The sequence below is a fragment of the Pelobates fuscus genome, chromosome 3 (genome assembly GCF_036172605.1).
Source record: "Pelobates fuscus isolate aPelFus1 chromosome 3, aPelFus1.pri, whole genome shotgun sequence".
NCBI classification, from domain to species: domain Eukaryota; kingdom Metazoa; phylum Chordata; class Amphibia; order Anura; family Pelobatidae; genus Pelobates; species Pelobates fuscus.
The window spans coordinates 363,394,317-363,404,661 of NC_086319.1; positions in this window are offsets into that span (position 1 = coordinate 363,394,317).

A 10,345-nucleotide genomic window follows, 5' to 3' on the forward strand; every position below is an offset into this window, starting at 1 on the left:
ACACTATACAAACAAACACTACACAAACACACTGCATTATATAAACACTGCATTATATACACAGTGTGTTTGTGTAGTGTATGTGTATATAATGGAGTGTGTGTGTGTGGGGGCATTTTTTATTAAATGTTTTTTTTTATATTAAATTATTATTTTTTTGTTGTCCCCCCTCCCTGCTTGTTGCCTGGCCAGGGAGGGGAGATATAGCAATCCCTGGTGGTCCAGTGGCATTGGCTGAGCTGTAGGGGGGCGGGCAGCAAGCATTTACTCACCTCCCAGCAGCTCTTCCAGCTCCCCAGTGTAAGTCTCGCGGCCAGTGTGCCGCGCGGAGCGTTGCCATGGTAACCCGTGGCAACGCTCTGACGGCCGCAGGTCTCGCAAGATTTACTCTGGGGAGCTGGAGGAGCTGCTGGGAGGTGAGTAAACGTTTGCTGCCCGCCCCCCAGGACCGCCGGGCTTGTAATGAGGCTGGCGGTCCTAGGAGGTATTATCGACAATATCGGTATCTATATTTGCCGATATTGCCGAAAATACCGAATATCAGCCGATTATATCGGTAAAACCTATAATCGGTCGATCCCTAGTCCAAAGAGCATCCTGATTCTTTGTATGGTGTCCAGTCATCATTTAGTTAAAGGTTTGAGCAGCCATGGCAAAGTTCCGAGCCGGTGTATAGTTACATGTCACCAGCATGAAGTTTTGCATCGATACCACATCAAGTTGGTCCAAATCCTTGGTGGCTGGGTAGACTGCGTCTGTTAGAGTAGTGGCAGGACCTCAGGCATGTGAGCAGAGTCCTTTTGAGTACTTTCCAGGTGCTTAGGTTCCATAGTTTGTGTGAAGGAGGCTGCCCTCCATGCATCCCAGGAACAAAGACGTCCGTTACAGACGCAACATGCCTTTTTTTTTTTTTGTTTGTGTGAGGACTTGAATAGAACTTTTTAAAACCATTATTTTTGTACTATTTTTTTACAACTAATATTCCTCTTAATTTTGTAACCTGTTTGAGTTCTCTTCATGTTCCATAATATCCTTTAAAATCAGTGCCCAGATCAGCACCACATGTTCAAGAAAGAGCATTCAACAGTGACATGATCTGCAGCAGAATTTTATCTATTCTCTTTGTCCTTACGCCATTACAGATAGCTCTGACTTCGCCCACTAAATCAATTACAACTAAAATGTGGGGATATGAATGATGTTGTCTATTCGGCCATTGTCTTCATTGATTTATGTTGTATAAATATATATATATATATATATATATATATATTTTTTTTTTTTTTTTTATTATTATTATTTTTTTTTTTTTTAAACATCTGTTACAAGTGCTTTTGCAGCAGTGTAGAATTAATTCTGCAAAAGTCTGTGAAATAATCATAACTTGATGGCGATGGCTTATAGTCTATTTCCATTGATACTTATAAAGCTCAGGTAGTTGTATCTTAAAGGGACACTATAGTCACCATAATCACTACAGCTTAATGTAGTCGTTCTGGTGGCTATAGCATACCCTGCAGTCTTAGTACTGTAAGCACTGCCTTTTCTTTTTTTTTTTTATTCTTTATTTTGTCTTGACACGCCATGTTACATACATACATTTGCACGGAATTCTCATAAGTTAGCTGGTTACAGATATGTGTTAACAGCGGGCAACTTGAGCTGAGTGTGGGCTTGCCCCCTGCGAGTCGCTGGGTCCCCAGGTTTACTTTACAGACAGGTTTGCATTACATGGAACATTCTGGGGTTGCTCTTTGACCTGGCCGACAGGGCTATGTCTCTGGCCATTGCGGCCCCCACATTCTTGTGTTGGCGCTGTCTGAGTTGTGCGCCTCGTCCGCAGTAGGCCACGCTAAGTTGTGGCGGCCTACACTGTCTCCTTCCCCCACCAATTTGTTGTGTTAACATCTGTTCTATGTGTCTGTATCCGTGAGAGCTATGCGTTGGTCAATTGTGTTTAAGTAGCCGAGTAGGCTTAGAGAAAAGGAAAGATATAGAAGAATCAGATAGAGAGGAGGAGGGGGGAGGCGGGGGGTCCACTGCTGGTAGGCTGCCATCGGGTACCTGTGGAAGTGTCAGTTGCCCAGATTGGAATTTTCCCAGGGTTCCCAGATCTTTTGGAACGTTGTTTGGGTGCCCCGTATTCTAGCTGTAAGGTCGTCCATTAGGTGGACTTCTTTTATTCTGTTGATGACCCCTGCAATGGGCGGTGTGCCTGGTTTAAGCCAGCCTGAGGCCACGGCCCTCCGTGCTGCTAAGGTTATCTTATGTAGTAGCTTTTGCCCCTGTCTAGACCAGCCATCCAACGTTCTGCTTAGTAGGTATAGCCAAGGGTCTAGGGCTGGTGCTCTGCCAAAAACCTGCGCTAGTAGTGTCTGTATCCCTTTCCAGAATGTGAGCATCAGAGGGCATTCCCACCACATATGGACGTATGCCCCCCCTCATGCCGCACCCCCTCCAGCACTAGTCTGTGGGAATCTTGTGCATTTGGTATAATTTGACTGGTGTGGTGTACCATCTGAGCATCGTTTTCATTGATTGCTCCTGGAGAGTAACGCACACCGATGATGTATGATTTGCCTCCCAAATCTCTTGCCACTCTATGCCTTCCAGGGTGTCCCCTAGGTCTCTCTCCCAGTGATCTGTATAGGCCAATTTGCCCCAGTCCCTAGCTTCGGAACAGAGGTGGGCGTACATGAGCGTTATCATGCCTTTGGGTATTAGTTCGTGCAGGCAGATGCGTTCGAAGAAGGTCTTCTGTTTCCGGGCGGCTGTTTTTATGTGTGCCGTGTTCGCGAAGTCCCTAATTTGTATATATCGAAAGAAGTCAGCGGGTGTGAGGTGTCCCCGCTGTCTTAGTGTATCAAAGGGTATAACTGCCGTACCCTCGAATAGCTGACATATGCGCTGTAGGCCTATCTCCTCTAAGTTTTTAAAGTCTCTAGCTGCCATCCCCGGCTGGAAGGCTTTATTGCGTAAGTATGGCATGATAGGTGATGGCTCCGAGGCCAATTGGAATTTTAGCTTGCATGCGTCCCATATCTGTAGGGAGTTGATTATAGTTGGGCAGGTGCTCCTGATCTCTGGTCTAAATTCTTTTGGTACCCACATAAGAAGCTGCGGGAGATCGGCGCCCATCATGAGTGATTCTACGTCAGCCCATTTGCGGTCCCCTGGCGGAGAGTGCCACATCGCCGCCTGTGTCAGTTGTGTTGCTATGTAATAATAATATATGTTCAGGAGTCCCAGTCCCCCTCTCGACCTTGGTCTATATAAGATAAATTTAGATATTCTATGGCGTTTGTTTTGCCATATGAAGGCCCCGATTGCCCTCTGCAGGGGTTGTAGTGATGCTTTAGTGACTCGGACGGGGAGCGCCTGGAATACGAATAGTAGTCTAGGCAGGATGTTCATTTTAACAGCATGGATGCGACCTATCCAAGAAATGTCTCCATTTCGCGTACGAGTTTGCTTATCAGGGGCGTGTAATTTTGGTCGTATAGTTGCGCTGGCTTAGCTGTCAACCGAATGCCCAGGTATTTAAGGGCGTGTCGTTCCATTTTCAAGTGGTATGTGTCATGTATGAGGGTCGCGGCCTCAGCCGATACCCCCACTGGTAGGGCTCCCGATTTCGCCATGTTTGCCTTGTACCCGGAAATGGTCCCGAAGGAGTGCAGAACCTCCTGCAAGGCCCCCATCGACTTCACCGGGTCGGTCAGAGCTAAGAGCACATCATCTGCGTACACAGACACCAGGAACTCTTTACCTCCCACCTTCACTCCCTTTATGCACGGATGTCGCCGTAGCGCCTGTAATAGAAGTTCGAGCGAGAGAACAAACAGCAGTGGGGAGAGGGGACACCCCTGCCTCGTGCCGTTGGTAAGCTGGAAAGGCCGGAGCGGAGCCCCCGATATCTTTACTTGTGCCCTGACGTTGGTATACATTGCTCTTAATAACGTCATAAACTTCTGGAAAGCCTAGGTGGGTCAGCAGGGTGAACAGGTACGGCCAAGTCACCCTGTCAAATGCTTTCTCCGCGTCGAGCGACACGAAGAGCGTCGGTGTTTTCAATGTTGCCTGTCTCCATATCAAGTCTTTATTTTTGCAGGTGTTTTCAAACAGCTGTCTGTTTGGTATAAAGCCGACCTGGTCCGCGTCAATCAGAGATGCTAGGAACGGGTTTCTGCCTGGATTTTCGCCAGAATTTTCATGTTGTGGTTTATGAGGGAGATAGGTCTATAGTTCCCGGGTGACATGGGGTCTTTATCTGGTTTCGGCAATAGGACAATAGTGGCAAGGGACATGCCTGGGTTAGGACAGCCTCCCTTCTGAAACCCCTGGAAGACCTCTGCTAAGTGGGGGACTAGTTCCTCTCGGAATGTTTTGTAATAACTTCCATCAAACCCGTCTGGGCCTGGGGCTTTGTTCCCTTTCAAGGTCGTTATTGCTCGGTCGATTTCGTCAGGGGTGATTTCAGCTGCTAAGGTATCTACTACTTCTTGGGACAGTTTAGGGAGTCCGAGGTCTCGAATGAATCGAAGGGTCGCCTCATCATTGCCAGCTGTCTGGGTGTCTGAGTGTGGGGAGTGGTTGTAGAGGGACTTATAAAATTCGGTGAACACTTCGGCAATATCACTCGGTAGCGTTTTCACCGACTTGTCGGGGTGGCGTATAGAAGTTATGTGGCCCCGTCTTGGTCTGGGTCTGAGGACTCGGGCCAGGAGGGTGTCCATCTTATTTGCTCTTTCATAGAAATTACACTTAGTCCAGGTCATGGCCCTAGCTGTGTCATCTAGTAACAAGGCGCGTATGGCATGGCGTGTCGCTTCTAACTGTCTGTAGGTGCCCCCGTCTGGGCTGTCTTTGTGGGCCTGCTCTAGGGACCGCAGGTCAGTCAGTAGGCTCTGGAGCCTCTGGGCTTTTAATTTATTTTTTGCTGTCGCTACCTTGATAAGTGATCCTCTTATTACCGTTTTGTGCGCCGCCCAAATTATTTCCGGACTCATGTCCGGCGTAGTGTTGGAGTAAAAAAATTCCAGGATGGCTGTGCGAATCTGCTCCACCGTCTCTGGGTCCCTCAGCAGGGATGAGTTTAACTTCCACGTCCAGGAGGAGGTGGTGCAAAGATTCCCCATAGTGATGTGGACGTCTGCGTGGTCGGACCACGAGATGGAGCCAATTTCCGAGCCCGTGACCCGCTCCAACGAGCGCTCATTGATCAAGAACATGTCTAGTCTGGAGTACGTGCCATGCGGTGCCGAGTAGAAGGTGAAATCCCTCGTACCCGGATGATGTGCTCTCCAGATGTCCACCAACCCAGTGTCCGCGATGAACTGGTGGAGCTGCCTATCCTGACCTCCCCGGCTCTGGGATCCCGAAATGTAGCGCTGAGCGCTCCTATCCGCCGCCGGGTCCGTCACAGCATTCAGGTCCCCCCCCAGTATGAGAAGTCCGTGTGTCAGTGTGCGGATTTTCGTCGTCAGGTCGTCCCAGAAACCCTGGTCGGCGTGATTAGGGGCGTATACATTTATGAGGTGGATTGCATGGGACAATAGAGTGCCTGAGAGGATGATATACCTCCCGTTCGGGTCCTCTATAGTAGTGGCGACATGTAATGGGCAGCTATTGCGGATGAGGATCGCCACCCCGTTATGTTTGGTGTGTTTTCTGGCTTCGTATGAGGCCCTGAATGTTTGGTCTTTTAGTTGGAAGGGGGCTGTTTTAGGTATGTGTGTTTCCTGAATAAAAGCAATGTCTGACCGCATTCTCTTAAGTTCTCTGAACAGAAGTCGCCTCTTGTTTGGGGTGTTAAGGCCTTTCACATTTAGGGAAGATATTTTTAGGGCCATACTGCCTGGATTACCTTGTCGCCTATGTGTACACCCACCTCTGTCCACGCACCGACCCACATTCCTCGCTGCAGGGACCCCCCGTCCATGGAGGGAGGGGGGAAGGGATGGGACAGGTAGAGGAGGAGGGGTAGGGGGGAAAGAGAAAAGAAAAAGAAATGAGTGAGAACTCCGCCGGGCACGAACTGTGCACTGCGGTAATTGTCTGGTCTTATCCGTTGCCAGACTGGTGCGGGGTTCACAGGTCCCCATCTCGTCTGCGTCCTGCGCTAGCATGAGATGTGGATGTATGAGCCACTAACCATTTTGCGCTGTCGTGTATAATGTCTTAGCAAGGTCTGTTTGCTGTGTGTACTACTCCACTATACCGTGTACAGAAGTATGGAAACATAGGAACTTAACAAAACAATGGTTACAAACATAACAACAATTCCGTCTAACCTTTGAGAGGTCTGGCAGGACCGACCAAAGAACCGGTCGCCTGCAGACCTGATTAGGTGCCTGAAGTTAGGGAGAACCTTGATAGTAGGAACCGCGATAGCGGGGGTATGGAGGGACCTAGCCCTGAGTCGGGCGCTACACCTCTAATGGTGAGCATGAGCCCCCCTATGTGTGTCGTTCCGCCTCCCCTCGTTGCTCTTTGAGCCCATGAACGTAGGACCCCCCCCCCTGTAACTCCCCCCCCCCCCCCCGCGATTCCTCTCCCCCCCGTTGCTAGAGCGGGTTAAGTATTGAGACTGAGGCAGTAATCTTAATGTCGTGCCTGGTTATCTTATCTCCATCAGCCAGGGGAACATGCTGGCTGAGCGTGTACCTGGAGATCTGGCACCCAGCGCATTGGTCCCGCAGCGCCCTGTCCCCCCCGGTGACTCCTACAATTGGCAGCACGGCTAATATCAAGCCCCCTTTTCTGCGGGTCCCACTATCGCCCCGACATGGGGAGTAGGCAGAAGCCCGCGGGATCCAGCTAGTCAGCCTGCCCCCCCCCACATCCACATCCAGACCCGGAGCCCCGGCCCCCACGACCCCCCGGCCGCCTAACGCAGCCCGGGCCCCTCAGGCCGCTAACTCCCGAGACCCCCGCTTATCTCCTCGCTACCCTCAATCAGCCAGACGCCCCGTGCGCCTCGGGAAGGGCCCCGGGGCGGCCCGCCCACAGAATAAAGCAGCCGCCCAGACTACACCCCCCCACACCGGGCTGCCCCGCCGCTCTCTTCACTGGGCGAAAGTGTCCTGTGGTGTGCGTTATTTCACCCTCATTGTGCATCCAGAACCAGCCTTAAATAGATTCATGGTGTGTGTGCGTTTATTGTGTGGGCCCCTGGTTCTCTGCATTCCCTTTAAGTCAGCCTGCCATTGCTACCCCCTCCCCCCCACGTTTCCTGTATCTCTGCCACTACGTGGCCTGGTAGAAGGGCATACCCCCATCTCCCCCGTGTCCACCCCCTCGCCACATTCCCCCCCCCCTGCAGATAAAGACCACCCCCCTCCTTAACCATATTGTGGGGATCTCCCATGTGTTGTCAGCTCTCCACACCTCCCAAGCCCTCCCCCCTCTCCAAGTCCCCAGTCTCGGATCCCTTACCTCCCGCCAGATGCTCAAAAGGGCGGGAAAGGGAGAGAGAGGGAAAAAAAATGAAAACATTTATTAATTAAAAGGTGCTGTAGGCGGCCATGTTCCTCGGGCCTTGTGGCTCTGAGTGCTGAGGGTCCCGATCCCTTGTCCCCCCCACCCAAATAAAGTCTCTGGAGCCCCCCCTTAGTCCCATTGTCCCCCGCCATTCCGTCCCCCTGTCTCGGCACTCAATCCTCCCACCATGTTACAGTACCCGCTCCGGTCGTCCGCTTCTCCGTGATCCGTCCTGCTGCCACTCCAACGGCAAGGGGGCCAGCGGCTCTCCAGTCTCCGATCTTGGCGGCAGCTGCTTCGGGGTAGGGACTTGCAAGTCGTTCAGGAAGGCTGCAGGATCTCCCTCCGGTGTCAGGACATGGGCTCTCCCTCCTCGGAACGCCAGTAGTTTAAAAGGGTGGCCCCAGGCGTACCTCACTCCCGCTCTTCGCTGGGCCTCCACTCCCTTCTCCTCTGTAGGGTGCTGGGGGCCAAATCTTGATAGAGCTGGAGAATGGCTCCGTCATGCGTTATATCCTCCTCTCTGCCCCTTCTCATCAGGGCCTCCTTCGTTTGGTAGTGCAGGAACTTGATTATGACGTCCCGTGGGGAGTTAGGCTCCTGTCTTCGTGCGCGGAGGGCCCGGTGCGCTCTCTCAATGCACCAGCGATCCGCCGGTAAATTGGGCAGCAGAGGTTGGAGCAAAGTGAGCAAGGTGGCTTCCAGTGGGCCCTCACCTTCTCTTTCGGGTAGGCCCCTCAGCCGGATATTGTTCCTCCTGGAACAGTTAGCCGCGTCCTCTATGGCAAGCTCCAGGCCTGCCACCCTGGTCTCAAGTTGGAGCACATGGGACACGGCCGCGTTATTCGCTCTGGTGGTGTCCTCCATTCTGTCCTCCAGCCTCGAGGTTCTCGTGCCCAGCGCCGAGATTTCCGCACAGAGGACAGAGGTGGATCTCTCAATCTCCCCCGCCAGGTAATTCGTTTGGATAGAATCTGCGCCGCGTCTCCCTCCCCCGGGCTCGCAGTTATCGCCCCGCGAGGTGAGGGAGAGCGCGTTGGCTGTCTTGCTCCGGCGCCATCTTGTCCCTCCTGCCCGCCGACCCTCTGGACAGTCAGCATGTCGAGTACTGAAGTCCCTGCGTCCTGGCCTTTCTTGGGTACCTTCTTTGCGCTTCTTTTATCCATCTGAGCGTGGTGTAGTTGCAAAATATTTAAAAATAAGACTCTTTTGTATGCTATTACAGCGCTATGGGAACGGAGCTCTAGCTAGATGCGTCCAGCTCGTTCCCTGGTCAGGCCACGCCCCCCCAAGCACTGCCTTTTCAGAGAAAGTGAAGTGTTTACATTGCTGGCTAGTAACTCCTCTAGGTGCAGTCACTCAGACGGGCAGTAGAGATGCTTCCTAATCCAGTGCTGCATAGTGACGCTGAATGCTTTCCGTATAAATGCATTGATTCAATACATCTTTGAGAATAGATGCTGATTGGCGCAGTGTTTTGCTGCACATGCGCAGTAGCCTTGCAGTGGTTTCCTATGGGAAAGCTTAGATTGGCTGAGACCTTTAGTGATCTACATTGTGGCGGGGCCAGCTGCAGCCAGACAGACACAGTGTGGGAGAAAAGCTACATTTTAAACCTTTAATCTCCACAGAGATGGGTCCGGGTACTTAAACAACGATTCAAGCACTATAATGTCAGGAATACATCTTTGTATTTCTGATACTATTGTGTTCTTTTAACTCCATAAGGACCAGTTATTTATCAGCATAGTATCAATGTTTTCTTTGTACACGTTGGACATCTTTCTCAATACAACAATTAACTTAGTAGTTAGAGCAGAGCTTGTCCTACCTTCCTCCTGTCCTCATGTTTCCCCCTGGGTTCCACAGGCTCCCACGGCATCATCTGTCCTTTCTGAAGCACATGGTACCACTGCTGTAATCCTGTCACTGGACTTACAAATGTTCACGCTGCCTGCACCTTGTCCTGGGCACGTATTGATCCCCTCCCCACTACTACTCCCAGTAAGGTATCTATCCCTCTGCTCACTCAGTATATAGATATAGACAACGGTTGTAAAGTTTTTTGTTTTATAGGGGTGTCTTGCATACGTATGTGAATATATGCAATGCATCTTTAGCTTCATTCACATTGTGGCCCAAACGACTATATAAAATAACAATCCACCTCTAACCGAGCTCTAACCTACACGAGGGTAACATATCAACAATAGCAATTTCACCATCCAAAGCGAACAGGCATTCCGAATCCCCTAAATCCGCTTCCTTCCAGAGGAGGAACGGAATGCAGGCGGCAAAAAGATGGCGGATCATTAGCTGGCTCTTCGCCCTGTTCTGACGCTGCTTCTGAATCAGAAAATTCTAAGCAAGCTTTTATAAGGAACCGCCTGCATCTGAAAAGAAAATTAAAGGTACATTCCAGGCCCCTAAAGCACTTTACCTTGCTGAAAAGCTTTACGTGTGAAGAGTGTGTCCTCTTTTTAATTTTGCAAAAAAGTGCAGCTTTATATAGAAATGTACACTTTTATAAATTAAAGAAAAGAAAATGTTACTTGCGCTTTTTCCTTAATCCCTATGTATATTTAGACAAATGGAGGTCATTTAGTTGCTCCAATGGCCATTGGAGGGATGCCCGCCTGCCAACGTCAAGGCAGACCCCCCCTAAGCGGGTCCTAACACTGACCCTTCAGCCTGCTTCCTTGAGCTTCTGGCAAAGATATCTCTAATGAGACAGAAAGGGCCATTGGAGCAACTAAATGACCTCCATTTGTCTAAATATACATAGGGATTAAGGAAAAAGCGCAAGTAACATTTTCTTTTCTTTGGTTTTTACTATATATTGGGGCTGATGTGTGTTGTAGTCCTT